Source organism: Lichenostomus cassidix, chromosome 7 (assembly GCF_008360975.1).
Source record: "Lichenostomus cassidix isolate B80296 chromosome 7, HeHo_3.0, whole genome shotgun sequence".
NCBI classification, from domain to species: Eukaryota; Metazoa; Chordata; class Aves; order Passeriformes; family Meliphagidae; genus Lichenostomus; species Lichenostomus cassidix.
The window spans coordinates 32,455,481-32,477,640 of NC_139488.1; the positions used below are offsets into that span (position 1 = coordinate 32,455,481).

The 22,160-nt window shown below is 39.5% G+C and overlaps 1 long non-coding RNA gene across 2 annotated transcripts in view; it reads right to left on the reverse strand.

Annotated features, from left to right (window-relative positions):
- Nucleotides 1-22,160, reverse strand: part of LOC146434921 (uncharacterized) — a 90,951-nt gene that overhangs the window by 61,820 nt on the left and 6,971 nt on the right. The window contains exon 3 of one of the 2 annotated variants that reach the window (XR_014853310.1): nt 6,428-6,808. The exons of the other annotated variant lie outside the window; for it this stretch is intronic. This is a non-coding gene — a long non-coding RNA (uncharacterized LOC146434921). Of the gene's footprint in view, nt 1-6,427; nt 6,809-22,160 lie in introns of those variants that run through there. 2 annotated transcript variants of the gene reach the window in all.

Sequence of the window (22,160 nt, forward strand, 5' to 3'; positions counted from 1 at the left end):
TCAGCTTCCTGTGCATCACTGATGATGAAAGAAGTAAGGAATATATGGGTGGTAGGGCATGGCCAAGAGCTGATGAGTGCAAGCTGATGTGGATGTTCACCCTTACCCTTTCTTAATGGCAAAACCAGTTTAAAAAGTTCCTGCTGCCCCCAACCCATGCACTCTTTCACCTCTGTTATGTTCTTCCAACTGATTTCTGTGCTCAGAGAAGGATATTAGAGAAGACAGGCATTCTATGAAGATTTCTGTGATATTTTGGAGGAGATATCGCCTCATGAACAAATAAAGAATGCCTGTTTCTTAATACCACATTGGTGTCAAGGAGTTTTTTCAATTTTCACCAAATTTTTGTTAACAGTCCAATCCCTTCTTCCGAAGGTATCAAGGATGTATTAGCTACATAGTTAATAGTTTATCTTCTCCAAAGTGCTGATGCAAACCAATCATTCAATAGGTACAACAATCTGCTGTCAGAAAAGCTAAAGATGACCCTGAGGGCTTTAGACACCTCCACCCTCTGGATTTGGGTTACCATCTTCTTGCTGGAGGTGACAGTGGGGCTGTGTTGTGGAACTGGTAGTCCAAATAGGCTAATTGGATATCCTGACCACAGCAGGGCTGGTACCCTCCCTCTTCCTCCTTCTGCTTCTCACTGTGCCCTCAAGCCACTGAACCCACACTGCTTTGGCCAAAACAATGTTAATTTCCCTTCTGGCTAATGTTTCATCTGTTCACAAAGCCTGGTGGAAGGAAAAGGATGAAACCAAGTAGGACTTCCTCTTGGAGAGCAGCAGGCTCTCAGAAATGCAGTGTCATTCCACAGTCCATGTTCATGCTCTTGAGCTGCTTTAGTGCCAAGTCTCAAAGTTAAAACTGTGAGCAAAAACCAACTCAGAACAAACTCATGACCCTCTGGGCACTGAGACTGGATTTTCTATTGCCAGCAAGAAATGCAGCATCCAGCAGACGGGCAGAATAAACAGCTGGAGGAAAAATGTGGCAACATATTTTGAAATATCATGAGAAGATGAGTTAGAGCTCATGTCATCATGCTGTCATGACACTTGCAGGATTTTTCTGCTCTTACTTCATTAAAAGCTGAACAAATTTCACAACTGAACCTATCAGCTGAAACCAACCACGTCAATCAAATCTGCATAAAACCACCCAAGGAATCAAAACAACACATCACTCTGGGCCAGCACCAAGAGCTTTGGTTGGATTTCACTGTGTCAGCACTGCAGTGTGCTGACTGTGCTGTGAGAACAGGGGCTCTGGGCCAGAGGCAGAGAGGGCTGAGATGAACCCAGCAGCCCATGGAGCTCCTTTCTCAAGGGTTTCTGTCCCCACTGCAGAAGTGTGTGCAGTTTGCAGCCTCCCTGCCTTATGGGGACACAGAATGGGTGCCAAGACTCTTAAAGCACTGGGCTAAACACCACTTAAGCTGCACCCTCTGACTGAGGAATCCCTGCCAAGGTGCCCCTGCACAGAGCAGGAACTCGGCTGTCCCAGTGTGATGCTGTAATTGCACATATTATTCAGGGCAGTATAGGCTGGTGCTGTGTCCATATCCTCCACATTTTTAGCTTTCCTTTTCTGGTTTTACATCTTTTTTGTACGGCATGAGCACTTGTGTGGTCACAAAGCAAAGCAGGTGAGGGACTGAAACAAGCCTTTTAAGTTTCACTCCACCAAATCTGTTTTTTTCAGATACACATTTGCACAAACACTTGTGCTGACACTAGGTGTTTTCTGGAAACCCTTCCTGTTATGCCTCAGTGAGTACCCCATGTCATGTTATCTGCAGCCTGGAGTTTAGTTCCTGTGTTACAAGGTTCATATATAAGAAGTTTTACCTACCAGAAGATTCATTTAGCAACTTGTCTACAAATTTTCAAACAAGAAGCCTAGTTTAAGTTTGAAAGAAATGAAGCAAATTTTATCTGGCTTGGCAATCCTTTTTGAAGGTGTCCCCCTGCCTCTCCATCTCTGAAGAGCAGCTCAAACCAGAAAATAAGGAAAGATGCAAAGACCTCCAGTTCAGAGTCACATTCAAAGCTATTTTTAGACTAAATAGTCCCCCACTTTTAAATAGTCAGATGACAAGCTGTCTTTCAACGTTCAAAATGGCTAAATATTAATTCCTTTTAAATAAGAGGGCATTATAGGTATTTATAATCCCTATTGGTATTTATAATCCTTGACATTAACACGTAACCCTACACAATATGTAATTTTGCAATTCTGTGACTATACTTTCATATTTATGCAAATGAGCTCTTCAGTGTAGTGCAGCTGTTTCCTCAGCCACATGAAGTGTTTGCTTGTTGCAGGAAAACACACGTAATTACGTTAGGTTGGCTGCCAAGAAATAATAGTCCTAGAAGTAAAACCTATGGATCAGACAACTGGTACATCAGTCTGTGTGTCACAGCACAGCTGCTGCCGCTAGGAGCTGTGGGATCAACCCTTTGTAAACTTTCCAGCTTTTCACAGGTTCAAGCCATGCTGCTTTCCCTCCATTCAGCAGGACCTCTTAATGCTGTAAAATCAGCATCCTTTGTTTCTCCTGATAATTCTTTTCAAAGGGCAGATCTTGCAACTCTCTTCTTTATGGACACATTTCTTTCAGGTATATAGCACATGGGCACATGCACTTTCCAGCATCAACTGGATTTTCAGTGGAGACAGCTATGAAGCAGAGAGCCTGAGTATTCAATTTGAGATTCTGGAAACAACTGTAGAAATTTAATGGTGGGGACAGAGAGGTTTTGGACATCAAAAGTTTGGCTGCTCCTCTGGGCACAGGAGCTGTTCCAACTTCTCTGATTCCATCTGCACAGCCTCCAAAAATTTCAGGGAGCAGCTGCCCAGCAGGATATGTAATAGAATAGCAGCCACACTAACAGTTCTACCTACTTGTTGCTGGAAACCATAGAGAATGGTGGTAGCCTGTGAATCATGCAAATGTGATTCCTTAAACTATGAGGGACGTGCTGGAAGCTTTACTGGGTTGTTTGGATCTCCTCTAAGGTCAGCTGGTCAGAACAATGCAGACACAGATAACAACTTGCACTGACCACTTTGCTCCACTGCAGCCACACTGGGCTGGAGTAAAAAGCAAACTGAGACTGTGAGGTTGGTGTTTTCTCTGGGAACAGGCAGAAGCTGCAAGTCAAAGACAAGGGAGAGGAGAAGATAATAGCCCATTATCCACCACAACTCGAGGTGATCTGGGAAGCTCTGAGACATGATTCTAGAGGTTTTACATAAACAGAGCTCTTTTCTCTCCCACAAAATGTCTAGGAAAGTTTGTAAGGATCACCAGAGTCAGAGAAGAAGAAATTATTACTGCCACATCCAACCATGCCTTTTTTTGTACATATGTTTCAGACTGACCCACACTGCAGCGTCCAATTTAATATTTTATACACATCAAATATTTAATCTGCTGTACCATTTTATGGTCTCTGAATTAAGGAAAATAAAATGATCACAGCAACAACCCAGCTGTAAACTACTTGCCTTCACTTGCAACACTCTTTAACCTCCTGCTGGTTCCTGCTTTGGTGTGGCCATGAAGGCTGAGGGTGTAAACACCTTTACTCAGTATCCCAAAACGACTGTCAGACTGTAATAAAACACTTTAAAGAGTCAATGCATAAAGATGTATGTGTTTCTCTAGCTAATTAGGGAATGCCTAACTGCCTCTGTGACATTTAGAATTTAACAATTATTTTAGAAAAATGCTTGCTATCTTTATTATCCTGTTGATTTTCAAGATGAAAGAAAACCACAAAATATGCTTTTTTAAAAGCACTAGCTCTTGACTCTGTGGATATACATGGCAAAGTTGTAGCAGCTGCAGTGATCTGATCTCATGCTGAATATGGCTTGTTACAGATTGAAACTTGTTTATATTTTCAGACGAAATAAGAAAGCTTGGTCAACAATAGCACGTATTTAGTAAAACCACAACCTATATATAAGCCACTTTGCAAATCCCATCTCTCAATTTCTTCTCAAATAAAAGCTCACAAATGGAGAGCAGTGAAGATACATTGTCACAACAATATTTTTTCCTTCTATTTTCTAACACTTCTTACCACATCTCAAAACCCATCCTCCCTGTCCCTTTCCAAAAATGAAGATTCATCCTTTTCTTCTGACAGCCTTGCACTTCCCCTTTCCACATAACCCACAGAATTCTCATAATGAATCAGCAGTGCAGTCACAAGAATCTGGATGTGCCTCACTCTGGAGAGCAGCTGAGATGCAGTGAAATGAGGCACATTTGCCCCAGCTGAGGATGTCACCTTATCAGCCCCCTCAGCCCCTGCCAGGGGCTGAACTTGGTGATTCATTTCTGTACAGCTGAGTTACCAGCTCTGTTCCCACATTGTATTGTTATGCTCTCTCTGCTCTCTGCTGACAAAGGGGCTGCTGGTGCTGGGAGTCCAGAGGTGTGAAACTCACGGAAAATCTGCAGAGCAACCGGTGCTGCCTGAGTGCAGGGAGAGCTGCTCACTCTGACAAGTCCCCACCTGCAAACTCTGCTGAGGCACTCACAGGCACCAGGAGGTGAAATGCAACAAGCTGAGGCGTGTGGATGTTGGTGAAAAAGGCTGCCCTGTCCTGCTGCCCTTCCCCTTTCAGAGCTGGGGATGTTGTGCTGTCAGTGGTGCTGGGCAGAGCCTGTCTGTCACATCACCAGATCACACTCACCTCGAATTAAATTCAATTCGCTGCTTCTAGAGCTAAGGAGAAACATAGCCTACCAGGAATTGCCATTTCTGCTTAAAAGCAAGTCAAAAATCACAAGAAAATGTAGTTTAGCGTATGAAACAAAAAGACAACTGCACAGACACTGCTTTTTTCTTTTAAAGAGAAGCCAATACACAAGTTTAAAGCAATCACCAAGTTAGTGAAACAAAGTTTGATGGGGTGCAGAGGACCAAGTGCGTTGATGTTAAGGATTTCACAATCCCAGGGAGGCATCCCGCAGTGCATTGTAAATGAACTCCCACTCAACCATTGTAGAGGAGACAACAAAACACTCATTTACAACACTGCACAACATCTGCAGGTAAAACCAGTCTCTGTGAGGACTCTGAACCAGGAACAGATGAGTTACAGAAGCTCTTGCGAAAGAGCAAGAGTGTTCTCGTTGAAGCCACCCAGTGCAGGTGAGGCCCAAGGCAATGGCAGTAACACAAGAAAAAGTGGTGACCCAAACCAGTCCATCAGAAATTGGTCATGATCAGTGGTTAGTGCCCATTTCAGAGGAAATAGATTGAGAAGCTGATAATTAATATTCACAAACGAATCATGACAAATCATGACTATAGTAATTGCTGCCATCTGAGTAAAGCTATGGATCTACTAATTTGCCACTTACACAACAATACATTCCTTTGTTAGAGCCTGGACTGGATGAGTCCTGTCAGGCTTAGAAGAAGACTGCATCACTACTCCAAGCAGGAGATCCAATTGCTTTAGAATAATCACAGTAACTGTGTGCTGAGAACTGATTTCTCACACATCTGCAATGGGAAACAATGAGCTTTCAGCTGCTTCTAGAATCAGAAGGCTAAAATACAGGCAAGCCTAGTATCTGTACCTGGAACAAAAGTTCAAGCAGGGCAAAAGAATTAGAGCAAAGGGAAGTGTGTCATATTCATCAGCTTTACCCTAAAGATCCTCTTGTTTTCTCTTAAGGCCTATTCCAGTTTCTAATGTGAGAATTCCAGTGACTTCACTTGGGCTGTGTGTCAGTTTTTTTTCACTTTTAGTGCATGACCCAGATTTTAGATACCATGCTCATTAATCTATTCCAAATACAAGTTAAGCATATGACAAATTATTTCCTCATGTGTATTCTGTTCTAAAATCAGCCCCAAAACAGCTAAGCAATTTGCATTGTTAGCATGCTTGAAAGTTTCTCACTTTTTGTCTTCAGACACTTTCTGCTACTAATAGAATTGTCTCTTCAGTAAATACCCTTATTTAACTAGAAGAGAGAAAATCACTAATAGAGAAAGAAGATTTAATCCTACACATATCCACATAACCAAGAAAAATGAAGTAAGAGCCCAAATATATCAATTTTACTTTGAAGGACTTACAAAAAATCATAGACTAAAGAAGCTTATTTTCTTGGAGATGATTTTTTCGGTACAGCAGTATCTGACATCAATGTAAGGCCAGAGAAATTCCTTAGTATGCAGTGAAGTGCCTGCAGTACTGCAGTAATTACACATTTGGCAGGACGTAAACTCCTCTGCATTTGTGAGCAGCCTGTTAGTCAGTGTGCAGAATGGAAGGGGCACAGATAAAAAAACAGGCTCAGACACCACATGGGAAAAAAAAAAGGAGGGAAGGAATGTATATGACTATAGCATCAATGGTCGACTGATCTGATCCCTCTGCATGTGGCAGAATAAAATCTGCTGAAGCCAAATCCCTTCCCTAAACTCTCATCATTCTTGAAGCCATGAATACTCACCAGTGCTAATGGAAATGTTGTCAGGCACCCAACCATTATTTCAAAAAGTAACATTTCTCTCAGAAGTACATTCCCCAGGTCTCCCAGCACGGTTTGCACTGTCTGTCTGTCGTTACACTGCGCACTCCTTGGGCCACCAAGTGTCATTTGTGCTGCCTCTTACAGCACTAAGCACATTATTGAAGCTTAGCATCCATAACTATGAAAAGCAAAGCAAAATCCCACAAGTTAACTTTGATGTGGTTGCAGATCCCAGTCCTGCTCTGACATCAGGAAATTGGACTCATGAAGGATTTGGGAAGGCTGTTAGAAAACACGGTGAAGATGCTTAGAGCTCACCTACTGAGGGACAAACGGGAAACTTGACACAGTTTACTGCAGTTTATTTAACTTCATGAAATCTCCCTGTGGGAACTTATAATCAGTGACTTTAACTTGCTTAGGGAGGATCTCTCCACATAAAGAACACAGACCTGGGCTACAAATATCTGAATCTCTGATGGCTCTACATTCACTTCCAGGTAATGATGATAGCAGAATCCACTTTTACATGTGGAGAGATATATATATATATATATATATATATATATATATATATATACACACAAGGCATGCCCACCCAGGGAGTTAGCATAAGGAGAAGTAAACAGCATGTCATCAATTCACACTCTGCTGAGCAGCACTCTGAAGTGTCAGATGGCAATGATAACAGTCAGATCTTTGGGGTATGTGTACCTCTCTCATCAAACTGTAATCCAGACATTCTCTGCCGCCCCTGAGCCCTCAGTTATTTCAGATAGCTTTTCTTCCATGTAGCATGGGGAATGTGCAGACTGGCAAAGACTTTTTCATTTCTAGTTTCTGTGGGGTGACAGCACTGTACCATCTAAGAAGAGAATTAAAATGCCATCATGCTGGGTGCATGCATAATGCCACAGTGAGAAATTCTGTCTCATCTCCTACCATTGAATATTTATACAGAAGAAGTGACTGGATTCCCCAATGAAGTTTGGGGTTCTGTTGTCTTTGTGATTTTTTGCATGTCTGTAACAAGTCAATCACAGGCCTAAAATATTTATCTCATTTGGAGATGACAAAACCCCAGGGAACATCTGCCTCGCATGATCCAAAACACACACAGCAGCACATTTTAGCAACACTGGATACGTCTCTTATAAATAGGTTTTAAGGGAAGCCATGATTTTTGTTTCAAATTTAACTCTTCTTAGAGTATCCAAGTCACACTCCTTTCTGCCTGTATCCATTTCCAGTGCAGTGGGGAATGTTTTTACTACAGTAAAAGCTAGGACTTGAAGGACAGCAAACCGTCCTCTGGAATATATTGATAGCTGTGTGCAACCAGTAATAAGGACTCTGGAACTGATCATTGGATCAGGACTTCATCTTGCCTTTCTGAATAGGACATGATGAGCTAAGTCCACACAGCTTTTGTCACCACTGTTTTAAAACAGAAAGCAGAAAACCACACAGTATCAAATGCATTCTTAGATACTTCATTCCTTTGGTGGAAGGAAACACCACTGATTTGTTCCTCAGGAGTTATGTTCACAGTCCTCCTGTTAAAAAGCAGAGAGACTGAGCACTTGTACCAAATTATATTACATATTCAATCATTCTATTGGAAGGAGAATTCTCTGCCAATTCAATCCAATTCTCAAGCAATACTCTCCTTCCTTAGTATTAAGCATCTCAGGCTCCCAGTTTATAATAAATGGAATTGGAATCCTCTGTCTTTTACCACAGCATTTCCCACTGATTTAATCAGTCTATTCATATTTCTTGCTGACCTGATTTTTCTTCCCTTTCACTTCTAAATCCTCTATTGACTTAAATTAATCTTGCAGAAGGCTCATACGACTGGGAACTCATTGAGTTTTGAAAGCAAGCTCTGGTAGCTCACAGAAGGCCTTCTCAGACATCTGTTTTCAAGAGAAAAAGGTTTAATACCTAGTGAGAGAGGTAGCCAGGTGCCATTGAAAAAAAACCACAGCCCAACACACACAAGTAGAGAATGAAAGTGATGGTTAAAGCAAATCTGTTCCCGAGAAACAGTTCAATGCAAGTTAAAACTCATTTGGCTGAAAGAGTACAACTTTGCATAGGAAAAGTAATGACAGCATTGCTACTAAAATTAAGGACCAGACAAGTTTCATGTGTACCACACTTAGGTCCTGCAATAAGCTCTCTCACTTCATAGTGTGCCACAGGCAAAATACAGATAATACACTGCAAACCCCAAGATCTGTGACCAGTTATAGTCCTCGTGCCTTAAATAACAACATGAAGCCATTTAACAGGATTTGATCACAGGTTATACTCATCTCCATTTTGAAACTGAAGAATATTTACACAACAGCTAACTGTACAAACAAGGACACTTCAGTATGATATAGGCTCATGCCGTGCACCTAATACAATCTTCCTAAACTAAAACTTATTAGCTGTGAACAGAGGGCATTTTAAGCTGCTGCAGTTTCATATGAAACACGTTTATTTTCTCAGTCGAATTGCCCCTTCTTAGCTGCACTAAACTGAGGAGACAAAGAGGCTGCAATTTCATGACATAGACTGAACCTTTGCCATATAATAAATAAGCACACTAGGAACATAAATTCAAAAAATATTTTGTAATAGTCAGATACAAGCCCATGTATACTAGGAAAGAACCATTTTTCTGTAGTGGAAAGTGTGGAAACAAATACCAATGGTGCCTAGAGAAATATGAAATGGCTCTTCACCTTTTTTTTTCCTCAGTGTAACAGTCACACTGTGGAGTAAAACAGCTCTTCCAAGTGCAGTGGCTGTACTTGACATTTCTACTACTGTTTTACAGATACGAAAATTCTCTCAAACTGGGATCAAGAAACAGCATGATACTACAGTACTGAACAACATAACACAGCTGTCATAGAAATTCCTACTTCTGTTTGCCTTTCATATCGTTCTTTGGTTTTGGGTAGTGGTTCCTGAAGTGTGGTCTGTGGATCTGTTAGCCAGCTAGGTCATGTCAGGGATCTGCAGAGCTGCATACTCAGTATTTCCAGCAAAGAATTTGACAGAAATGAATGTTTCCCTGAGAAATTTAGAGGCCTAATATTGACCTGTAATTACACATTCAACACTCAACCCCTCCTCTCAGTTATGGGGCAATATTATCAGAAAGCAGCATTCTCCAAATGAAGAACAAGGATTCAGGTTTCATCTGGAAATAGAAAGGTTATAAATGGCCACAAGCTAAACTTCCAACCAGGGGAAGATACTCTTATCCAATTACAAGAAAACTTCTTGTCCCTTCCTGTGATTAAACCATTTGCCTGCACTATTAATACCACCACAGTAGTATTTTTTTATCTACAGAAGCAAAAGCCAGCACATGCAAAAAGAGCAGCCACTTGGCAAGGGAAACAGTGCAAGTTTAAAGGCACAGAAGGCGTCACTTCATAGCAGAAATGCTATTAAAAGGCTTTTATCCCATGTTTTTTGCTATTTTTTTCTCTCCTATGTGTTGTATTCCCGGTTTGTTGTGGTTTTGGGGTTTTTAAAAATAGATTACTAAGGGCTTTATGAGTTTCTGTCATGAAAAATATTGTGCAACTATTGTGCTAAGTCAGAAACAGATGAAAACACATTTTTCCTTAGGTGCTTAGACATAAGGGAAAAGGTAAAGGAGAAAACCATTTCAGCTGGATTGACTATTGCATTTAGCAAGTGTGCATGTAAAGATGCTTATGAAGATGAATTTCATATTACAATAAAAGGTACAGAACCTTTTTTCCTATGTTGACAATTCTCCTCATTACTATACTATTATAATAGCCGTTGATAGCAGTCTTACCAAAGTAGGAATCACAGAAACTGGTACATTACATCTCATTTTCCTCCTTTATGCTATGCTTTGACCTTTGAACGTTAGTGCAGATTCTTGGAGTGATTATATACCTGTAAGTTTATGTGCAGTATCTACTGTAAGTATTTGCAAATTTAAAAGAAATAATTTTCGCCTTTAATTGCAATAGCAAAACAATTACCTTATTACTATTCTTACTCACCTTGAAAGTGCCAAAGCTGCTGTGGGCAAATTGTCCCTCCATAAAAAAACTGCACATGAAGTTGCTGAAATAATAGTGCAGTATGGGCATTTAAAAACGAAGTAAAAATATTATTCACACATTCAGAGGATGGGCAATGAAAAAACTGAACTCTATACCAGCCAAAACCAGGACAAGCAATAATGAGCACTTACTGCTTCTAAAGGTATTCGGTGAATTAAGTCACACCATTTTTTTCTACAAAACTATCTCATTGTTTTAAATGTCCTTGAGAGTTCCATGCCATTAGTTATTTGAGAAAATGAAATGCTGGTTTCCATCAATATGTGCATGACATCCATATCAGATTTTCCTTTGAGAAGCTTATGTCAGTCAATATTGCTCCTGTATACCTCTGTTTTCCGTACTGTACCAAACTAAAATTAAATATCTGGTGAAGAGGAAAAAATATGTGCACATGTTTTCCTGACAAAGAACTGTTTGCTGTGTATCATCACCGTGTTTTCAGCAGTCTCAGGTCATGGGAGCAAGGGGAACAAGGAGGAGAGGACAGCAGAGGTAAGAAGAGGAGAAGGAATACATGTTAAAAAAGGATCCCAACAGGCCTAAGAGCTCTTTAACACCAGTAACAAGACTTCCACCTCACTGGCAAACTGTCTCTTACAGTCCAAATAAGCATTCTCCATGTCCAAGGGTTGGATCCTGAAGAAGCCAAGTCCTTTCCATGAGCCTGAGCAAACCACAAGTCCTCAGAAAATTCTCCCCTCCAGGAGCATCTCTGCATGACCACAGCTTTGCTCAGTTTTATATCAGTGCAACCCTGCTGACTGTCCAACGTGCCAGGTCCAGCTCCTGGCTGCCATGGTCTGCTTTGCCCTTGAGACAAACACCAGTCAGGACCATTAGTCACTCTGTTGATCAGAGGGAAAGCCTGGCTGAATTAATGCAGTGTTAGCATCTAATCCTGTCAGAAGAGTGAAGAGAAATTTCTGGTCAAGCAGATTTGCCACACTGCATGTCTGTGATTAGTTTCAATTTAGCCTGATGTAGTCTAAACAGAAGAGACAGCTAGAAAAAGCTGGAAACTGAACCTAAACGTGAGGGGATGAACCACCTCTTAAATAGTGATTGTCCCACTTTATTAAAGCAATTAATTTAATATTTGCATTGAATGACAGCAATTACAGTTAACTGAAGGGGAGGAGTCCTGTTTTCTGAAGATCCAAGATATAAAGGATATCCTTCATTCTCCTATATAGTTATTACCTGAATTGTCAAGAACTCTTGGATCTGTAAAAGAGATATCATTCCTCCAATTTCTGGTTTTGTTTGAAATGTCTAACTTCTTTGATCCATACTCCATGTCATGCTCAGTGAAAACAGCTTGAAAAGAATTAGAGATAATAAATTTATGCTAAGATTTCAGGTGTTAATTCTCGTTAATCAGTTTCGACTCTATGAAAAAGCACCATGAAGATCTCAGGTCTCTCAGAGTTTCAACCATGATCACAATTTAATGCAGGCTACATACACAGCACAGGTAAAAACCAGATAGTTTATTCTCCTTTAAAGTAGTACAGAAATATAGACTCAAGGACGCAGGTTCAGTATTCCATTTGACTTAGCACAGCTAAACTCTAACTTATTTGCAATTCCAAATCATTAAAATCACTTAGGGGCACTTTGGCACAACATTCTGAGTCTGTACAAGAGTCCTGATCACTGCAGAGATGATACAAGGAAGGAACACTCGCTGTTGTAATGATCATCTCTGGAGGCCATGCCTTTCAGAACCTTACAGCTCCCATCCAGAGCATTTTCTTGCCACTTGTGTTTCAAAGTGAAAACTGAGCTGCTGGAACATTGAAAAGAAGTCAGAAAAGAACCTTGGCTATTTCTCAGTTTTAGATCCCCATAAGCATTCAGATATAATTCACTTTCATATGTTAAATTGGAAAGGGGGAGATTTGAAGTTTCAAAAGCCTATTTATCTTCCTCTTAATCTGCCCTGCTTGTTCCCCTTGCAGTGAAACTCTTCCTGTTATCTGCTCCTGTCTATTATCACATTTTCCAACTCCTCTCTGGTGTTTCTGACCTTCACCTGCATGTGCTGCTTCTCTCATTCCAAGCTCCTCCAGGGGTTGCCAGCTCTGCACTGAAACATGTAGCTGTTATTTTGCAAACTCTTTTTTTTTTGTTTGAAAATCCACATCCACTGTGACACATGGAAACTATGAGGTGACTAATGACAGGTCTGCCAAAGTGAATCTGGGAAATATGTTATAGTACAAAGAGCAATAGCAAAAATTTATTCTTCATTGATGAGCTTTTCAGGGCATTTCTGCACTGTAAAATAGTACAGGACACAAGATGCCTGAGCTACTACTGGATGGACCAGCTCTGAGGGACTAGCTAATTAGCCTGAGCACAGTGCCATGCCAGCAGGGTTAGAGAAGGAGCTTAGTGTGTCTTCATCAGAGTATCCATCAGAGTGTAGAATGTCATTAGCAACTGAGCGAATGCAGTTCCATTAAAGTTAGCAAAACTCACATGATGACTTATTTGTAAAGAGTTTTTTTCTTCAGGTCTCAGGTGCCAGGCAGGCAAATGTTTTTCTAGTAAAAACCCAGCAGTTTTGAACTTCTGTTGGAAAACAGGGGAATGAATTCCTTGACATTTCTTGAAACAACTACAATGCAGCAATTATTCTCTTTTTATGGCCTTCTGACAATACTGAAATTTGAACAACCATAAATTTAATTTTGAGAGGTCTCCCATCAGCAGAACAGAAAACCTCCCAAGCTGAGCTGCTCTGCTCACAGCTATCCCAGGAGCTCTGAAATGCCACTTCCCACCTCGGGAGGCAGAGCAGAGACCTCCCTGTGCACCTCAAGGCACCAACTCACTCCACGGGAAGTGGCCAGGCACAGCACAAACCAGCTTTGGGGATAATGATCCGGGTGTGACTGACTGCCAGCTCTGTCGCAGGGGTCACTCCCACAGGCTCCTGGGCATGGGCAGCTCTGCAGCATCACAGCTATTTTTGAAAATGTAAAACTCCCACACTAATGGGATTACTTGTAATGCTATGTAGTGAAATCAAAACATGAATTTTGATTAAGTCCATGTCCTGATTTTTTTTTAGCTAGCCAGTGCCATAAACTGGATTTTTATGACATCCTCATCCTTGACATTTTGACTTCTATTTTTTCCAGGTGGGTTGCTTAATGACCAATTTCCAACATGCTCCCAGTGACTCAGGCATCATTTCTGCACTAGTCTGATCACCCTGTCACAAGTTCTCGCTCACACAGATCTCTACACCCACCTTCCATCTCAGTTTGGGGGCCATATCTTATTGGCTGAACAGCAGGAAAGCATTAGCAGTAATTACAGAAATGTTTTTCCTCTGCTCTAATTACAGTGACATCAGCATTCTATTAACCTTTAAATTACTGGTATTTTTCCAGAGAGAACTGCAATGAAAAGCAGTTAAGAAAAAAAAGTTCCATGATTTCAGAGCAGAGGAAATAAAGCAGAGGTGCTTTATACTGATGCCAGTGCTCTGGTACTGATAGACACCACTGCCTCTCACAGGCCACAGCCTCAACTTGTGTGTGTTGGAAAAGCCTCACATAATTTTCACTCCTTTGTGATAGTCCAATTTCATCTGTTATAAAGCTGATACTTCTTTTTAGATTCCTTAATTTTTTTGCAAGTGGTCTCGGAATGGAAATATCTTTTTCAGAGAAGCTAAGGAAAGAAGAGGTTGGCAGAAAACCAGGTTTTTTTTGGAGCAAGACAAATGAAGTAACGGATATTTTTGTGTATTCTGAAAATTATGTTTAACATTTTAGGGATGTTTAGTCAGAAGAAATGATCTTTTTCGTCCCTTCAGGCTTTCCAAACACTTCATTCCTTTAAAGGAAGTCTTTGGAAATACTTCCCATGAGAACATGAATATTCAGGAAAAATAGACCATTTATACTGATACATATATTTCACTCAGTTGCCTGTTCCCAGCATCCAGATACACAATGGCAATCACTTCTACAGTGATGTAACAGATTTGTGTTCACAGGAGCATGAACAGAGGAAAACCAGTAATGGAATAAAATAACCTTATTATCTCATGCACAGCTAGAAGGAGCCCAATGCTGATGATTCTTTATGGAAACAAAATTGTTCTCTTCTATCAAAGACAAGGATTGCTTTTGTAGATGCAGTTCTTACTTTAGTGTAGAACTCTGCTGTGTGTCCTTTGTAAATGTGCTTAGAGTTATCCTTTCTGAGTTAAAGCTTGTCTGGTTTTCACCTTGATTTGTGGCTAACATATTTATGCACATATATTGTGAACTTCACACAATCCACTCCTGCAGAATGAGACCTGGATAAAAGAGCTCCAACTCAGATTTTTTATTTTTTTTTAATTAGAAGCCAATCCTTATCTCCTTCTTTTCAGTGTCCTTCCAAAGAACTGTTTTAGTGCATGTAAATATTTTTAAAAGATTGGACGAGGTGGAGGGAGTGTATGACAAAAGATCTTAATTGACACTCAATCCCTTGACCTGAATCAGGCAGGGAAGGGACTTTAGCCAGCTTTCTCCTCTTGCTGTGTGACAGAGCCACCATGCCATGGATCATGCTGGAGTGATTCTCTCCCTTTGTGTTTGAAATTCCAGGCAGAATTTCAGGGGAACCTTCACTGACCAAGAATAACTGGAACTGCCCTTCTCGAAGGAGAAGTTTCAGCCTTTCCACAAAACAGTTTTGTCAACTGAACAAAAAATCATGACCAGTGGACTTGTACCATTTGCTGAAACAGCCAAGAGGCTTCATGACCATGATATTAATTTTCAGAACTTCATACTCTTAGAAACCTTAATCTTACTTCATTTCCTTGAGGGTGAGAACAGTCAGCATGAATTTAGCACAGGTCAGATGAAGATTATAGAAAGTCAAAGGCAGAGGGGATCATGTAAGCACAGTATAACCCTGATGGCATCAGGAATGTGGTGCTTCCTGAGCCTTGGCAGAGGTGACTGACTCCAACACAGGAGCTCTTAAATCAGCACACACATTTATTGAAAATGCATCTGCAACGAATTTCCTCCTAATGAAGCAAGTGAAAAGAAGTGAAATTGCTTAGTATATACCTTTAGAAAATCTTACTCATCTTAATATATTGGCACTGCTACAATTAATAGCCTGTTTGAATTTCCCTTACAGTTTCTATTACAGGAGGCTCATAATTCAGGCATAAAAATGTTACTCTAGGCTGAAACTTGTTATTTAGTGTCTGAGCTCATTTTGTGCACCTTTTCTGCACAACCCAGCTCCCCTCCCACCCCAAACAGTAACAGAAGGTGCTCTGTGGGGTTCCTCAACATAACCTGCTGGTAAGGGGTCAGCAAGCTCAGGTGGAAATATATCAATTTCTTTGAATATTTTTTATAATTTTTTGAATTATGTATGTGTCTATTTCTTGAACTCTCTTCTAATTTCTGAAAATTATAAGAGTCAGAATTAAGACCTGCTTTTTTTTTTTTAATTTTATCCAAAACGCTGCCAGAATATCATCTTTTACTATTCTGCAATAATATTGCATGAAATTGATAAAGGTGACTTAATACATCACTTACCATATTATCTGCAAACCCACAAGGATAATGACTTTAAAAAAGCAAATTATTGAAAAATAGGGAATAGTAGGGAATGGTCTTCATCCACTAGAGTGGATCTGGCAGTAAAGATCTCAAGTTTCTATTCCCAGCCTTGCCACTTACAGTATCACCAAAAAAGTCACTTTCCTTCTCTGTTCCTCAGCTTCCCCTTTTGTAAAACATGAATATCGTGACTGACTTCACAGAAAGTCTTAGTGATTCACTTAATCAAAATGCTTAACTGAAAAACATATGTGAATCTTCCCTGAGGAAAAGAAAATAAAACCTGCAGTTGACATAGTTCCCAACAAGAAGAATCGCAAGAAGAAAATGAGTTGCAAATGATAATTTTTAAGAACTTTACCAAACTGTAAAGGTTCTGACCCATGACATCATGCTAGGATAAAGTTCTATATGAAAGTACAATCCCACAGATGATCGTAGATGAGCACTGAATAAGCAGCCACCAAGGAAGTTGTGTTTATAGGAATCTGTTCCTATAAAATCTGTTCCTATAAAACACAATGTTCTTTTTCAATTTTATGTGCATCATGTCGGAGCATGATGAGATTCTACTGTTTCTAGTGCACTGATGCAGATTTCTCATAAAAAGGAAAATCCCTCAGGTTAAATCCACATATTTTAAGTCAGAGTTTGCTAGGGCTTTCCATTAGCCTACTTGTTGTGTGGGGTCTTACATAAAATCTCTTTCCTCGCATGTGGGACAATAACTTCTCACTTGTACTGTTTTGTTTTTCAGTGAGATCACTGAGCCTGAATTCCAGCTTTAGCCTGGAGTTCCCATTAAAACACTTACTCACTTTGCTCTACATTGACATTTAAATTTTGAAGAAAGAACTACCATTAAAAATACACCAAAAAATCAAAACTCCAACACTTGGTTTGGATTGACACAGATGTTTTGGTAGTTTGTATCTGGATAAGAGTTGGATGGTGTATTTCTGATATACAGAGAAAAAACCCAACTGAACTAGAAAGGTTTATAGATTCTCAGATGAAATGATATATTTTTAATTTGAAGGCATCTCTCTACAGCTCAGAAGCTTTCCTCTACTGTGACAGATTGGAAAACTCCAGTACAATTTGTCTTTTCAAGCTGTCCCTGAAAGAAGATTCTGGGGGAAGCTTTTCAAGTGAAGAAACATGTGCTGTCTGCTTCGCTTTTAGCTTATATCCAAGCCACTGAACTGAGAACATTTTATGTTCTGTCAGTTTTAATGTTTGTTAGTCTACTTCTGTAATTGTGTCACTTGTGAGGCTCTGTTAGAACAAATACTGGGGTTTGTAAAAATGTGAGGTGTGAATATAACACAGTAATTCACAGAGGGCTTTGTATTCACAACATTCCCAAACAGAGGACATGCAAGCTCTCTGGTTCTGGACAGCTTTGTCAACCCAGGCTTTGTCCTGCCACTCATGTGGAAAGTGGAACCAGTTCCTTATTCCAGAGCAGTGAATTCTGCCTGCTACTCAATATCAAGGCACATTTTTTCATTATTGTGGCACATGTTCCTTGATTCCCTTGGCCAAATACTTTCTTATTTGCCAAAATACTGAAGAGAACCCAAGTTATTTGTGATTTGGAGTTATATTTTGTCTCAGTATGTGTAAAAAATGGCAGATAATGAGGGAAAACACATTTTTTTAAGAAATATTCTGTGTCTAGGTTATATAATCATTTCATTTTCGTTTTTCATTAGGCAACATTTTGGAAGTCACTTTAAAGTAAAAGAAAAAAGTAGAAAAAAATTAACTCAATTTGATTTTAGAGTGAAACATTCTAAGGTAGATCAAGTTAATGGATCATCTGAGATTTATTCAGCAATTTTGGGAGGCAGTTTTCTTGGAAGAGAAGGTATATTTTTTTGCCAGTTGTTCCAAGATTCAGACAACAACTTATCATCTTGTGATGAATTTTTTGATAGCCAATCCACTGGTCCTGCAAGGCTGAAGTTCTCTTCTCATGGTCACGTATCAGTTGCTTATCAGTGTTGCTGGATTAAGGTTGCAGCTCTGCTGCTCAGCCAGAACCCAGGGTGTTACTGGCCTTACAGCTAAGTGGCAAAATAACATCCAGGATGTTATTTTCTGGATAAGGAGTGTTTATTTGGAGAATCTTGTCACACAACTTGTGTTTCTTCATAGCCTCTGTGGCTACTTGCACGTGCTTCACTTTGCATTTTCTTTAGGGAACAAACCTGGAGTATTTCCTCTGCCCACATAACACTCAGCAATATTGTAGGCTGAGTGTTTTAGTTCCTGCTTTTTTGTTTTTTCTCTGCCTTAAGACAAATGCCTGCTCTTTCAGACAGTGTCTGCCTACTCTGCTTCCCTGTTCCTTTACCTTGAACTTTTGTAATTGTTCTGCATTAATGGCTATTAAGGTTCTGATCCTTTTCACTCTAAAGCCTCTTTCTGTCTCAGGTCACAGTTCTCATGAGGCACTAATTACTTATTCCAGTATTTCAGGCATTATTCCTAGTAACAGAGTCAGTCATTTTATGTCCTTGCTTCACAATGGCAAAATACAGAAATAAAAGAAAAATGAAGAAGAAAAACAATTTTATCTTCATTTTTTTTCATCACCACTTTCTGTAGGTGTTGCATTTTTGCCTTATTAATTGCACTTCCTGCCATGTTGTGGATGCCATAAATCTGCCCAGTGACATCAAATTTCATCTTGGGAATGCTGAACAGTAACAGCTCGAGCCTTACAATCGAATTGTTCTTTATCTGCTACTTACAGAAATCCCAGAACTGTGGCAAACGTCACAGCCGCGCATTTAGATTTGTACTGTCTGCTCTCCGCTCTTCTGTCTTTCAACTTGCACTCCTCATCTAAGTGCCATCCAATTTATTACTTGCATGAAAGGCTCCTTACAGCACAGGAATTGAAAAACCTTCAAAAGCTGCAGGTTTTCAGCCATAATTGCTGCTCAACTTCAGCCTTATCTTCACGGGTAGCACTAACACCACTCGTAATTTCTTTCTTTCAGGTGAGGCACCACGGTCAGCCATAGTTACACACAGGATCTGCACCTCTCAGGCTGTTTGAGACTCAAAAGAGCCAATTAAGGCTTTTTTAACCAGCAGGCCATACTGTATAACTGCAACTTGGCTATGAATAAAATTTTGTAGTGTTAGGGGCACAAGTTTTTTTCTTTTTCAGCATTGTCCCTATGTGGTCCCAGGACCCATTCTGGCAGTTCCAGACTATGAAGCCCTGGGCCCAAGTCCTCAGAGGCTTCCCTTATCTGCAAAATGAGTTTGCACAAACCCCCTCTCTTCTCCCATTGTTCTGAAAGCCCTGTTTTGTATCTGTACTCTATTATCCAGTGCACGGAGAGAAGAATGAGCAATATTGACCATTCAATAACTAATTCTCTGATAAAGAGGCCAGCTGAATGGAAAAGTTTTTCATTTATTTCAAAGAAAAATATTGACAGGCTTATCTTTTTAAGTAAGAATAGAAACACAAGACTACCATCCACATTTCTCAAAATACTTCTTCAAAAGTAAATATGTTTGCCACTGATGAGGAACTCTCATGAACCAGTTTTTTAAGCTCCTCTTGTGATTGTTCATTTAGGTAGAAAAGAGCCAAATTCTCAAGCTTTGGTATAAACATTTGAGACAAGGTGCACACAGTTTAGAGATAAGAGCTATCCACCTCCTTGCACATGAGCAGCCAAGGAACATGAAGCAAGTGTGAGGTGATATTAACTGAGATCAACAGCTGGAAATTTCCCTCTCTGTTCTGGGCTCTGAGTTAGCCTGTAACTCCAAGGAATTAACATTTGTGAAAGGTCTTCCTCGCATAAAATTTTTGAAATAAAAACTAGAAAAAAATCAATCTCAGTAATGGTTGATGAAGCTTTGTCAATGAAGACTGATCAAAGTACCATAATTAAATCATCCAGATGTTCTGGAATTCAGACTCCTTCTAAAGAAAAATTAGAATCAATTTCTAGAACAACAGAATACCAAAGCTGCAAATAAAAAGTATTTCAAAGGCACTTTGATTAACTGGACTACAGTCATATATTGTGCTAATTGATCTCTCATTTCTTTCTTGCCAAGTATTGTTTCTTGTCTCCAGAATAAACTGAGCATATTCAGGAGTGACCTTAAAATTGCCATTAGGGAGAGATGACTCAGAGAGAAGCCTCAAGCTATCCCATGCTTATGAGATCATGGCTTCCTGTGAATCTCTTCATTTGGAGGAGATGCTGCTGGCACCTTCTCTTCTCTTAAAATTTGCAGGGCCAAACAGGTGTTTGAGATGATAAATCTGACCCTTGTGTTCTTAGAAGACATTTTTTAGAGTTGGGCTTTTAATATATGTTTGGGAAAACTATGGAAACTTCCTTTCTAATGAAGATATACAGAATGAACCCACATGTAAATATGCTGTATTATGATGTAACAATTACTGAAAATACCACACCTTTCCAAATCAAGGTGTCAATAGACTGTTAAAAAAAAAAATTAAATCAGTTACTTTCACCTTTTGATAAAAGTGGGATTTGGACCTAAACATAATGTGCATGAGAGTTTGCTGTATAATGTTCTCCAGTAATTCCCATTTGTCTTATGTACATTTGGTAAAGCAGTTGAAAGCTAAAATCTCAAATGAAGTTTGAATCCAATTACAGCACTGCAAAATGCTTCTAACACTGTTTTACCACTGTATAATCTGACTCAGAAGACCACTAGCTGACTTACTCTACCTTCTCCTGACCAGCAGTTTTAAGCTGCTGATGAGACTCCAGAAGGTCTCCATCACTGAGTAATACATTTGTCATACTACATTATTCATCAGATTTTGCTCTAGGAATAGGATACTGCCATGCTGGTCTCTTGAATCCCAGAGCAAGGGGAAGTTATTCATCTTATGAATCATAGTATGTCTAGAGACATTAAATGCTTGCCAATGAGGAGAAATGCACTGGATGAAAATATCAACAGTGCAAAATCTGTGCTAAGGAGAACTACAGTACTTACAGAACATATTGATATGTAAAAAGGTGTTGAATCTAAATTGATGCTGAAAGAAATGAAAAATAAGTAAGAAACACTTGTATTGCCTTAAAATGAAGAGGTTTGCTTCATCAAAATTTCAAATATCTGGCATAACTCTGTTAGAAATCACCACGGGGCTGCTCTGTGTTCCCAGCTTGGTATTTAGCATTTGCATTGGGATTCTTCCAATCATCCTTAAAGTTGTTTGGTTTTTTTCCTGGTATTTAGAATATGCCATTTGTCCTTACATCTATTCACAAGGAATGGGGAATATCTTATGCAAATCTCCAGTATTTCTTAGAGATGAAATTCAGTGAACCTGTATCCTTACAGCAAAATTCAGGAATCATTCTGCTTAGGAGACTTCCCAATAGAAACTCACATTTATTGCACATGTGTTGTTTTGACTACTAAAGATACTGCTACATACATATACATCTAATATTGCTTATTATCTGGAGTACATGGCCCAGCACACTTTAACAATTCTTTTTTTTGGAGGATAGTAACGGTCTTACACTTTGACTACTTAAATTTTATTAAAACCATCTGACCAGATTAATTATAGGTAGTAGTGGTGAATAAAGCTGTATAAATTATGACTTTTGTGGGGATGGTGAAATTGAAAAATGAAAAAAAAAGAGCCAGTAGAATAATTTGTCAGAAAAAAAAACCCAAACAATTTATGGTCAAACAAAAATGCTGTTTGCTACACAGTAAAAGCATGTTTCATTAGGGATTAATTAACTTTCTCAATTAACAGAGGTCAAGTCACGTGAAAAACATGAAGGCATGAGCTTTCCATTTAATATTTCTCTACCAATCCATTTTTTCCCATATGTATGATTTCCTAACAAAATATTGTGCAATAAGGAAAAA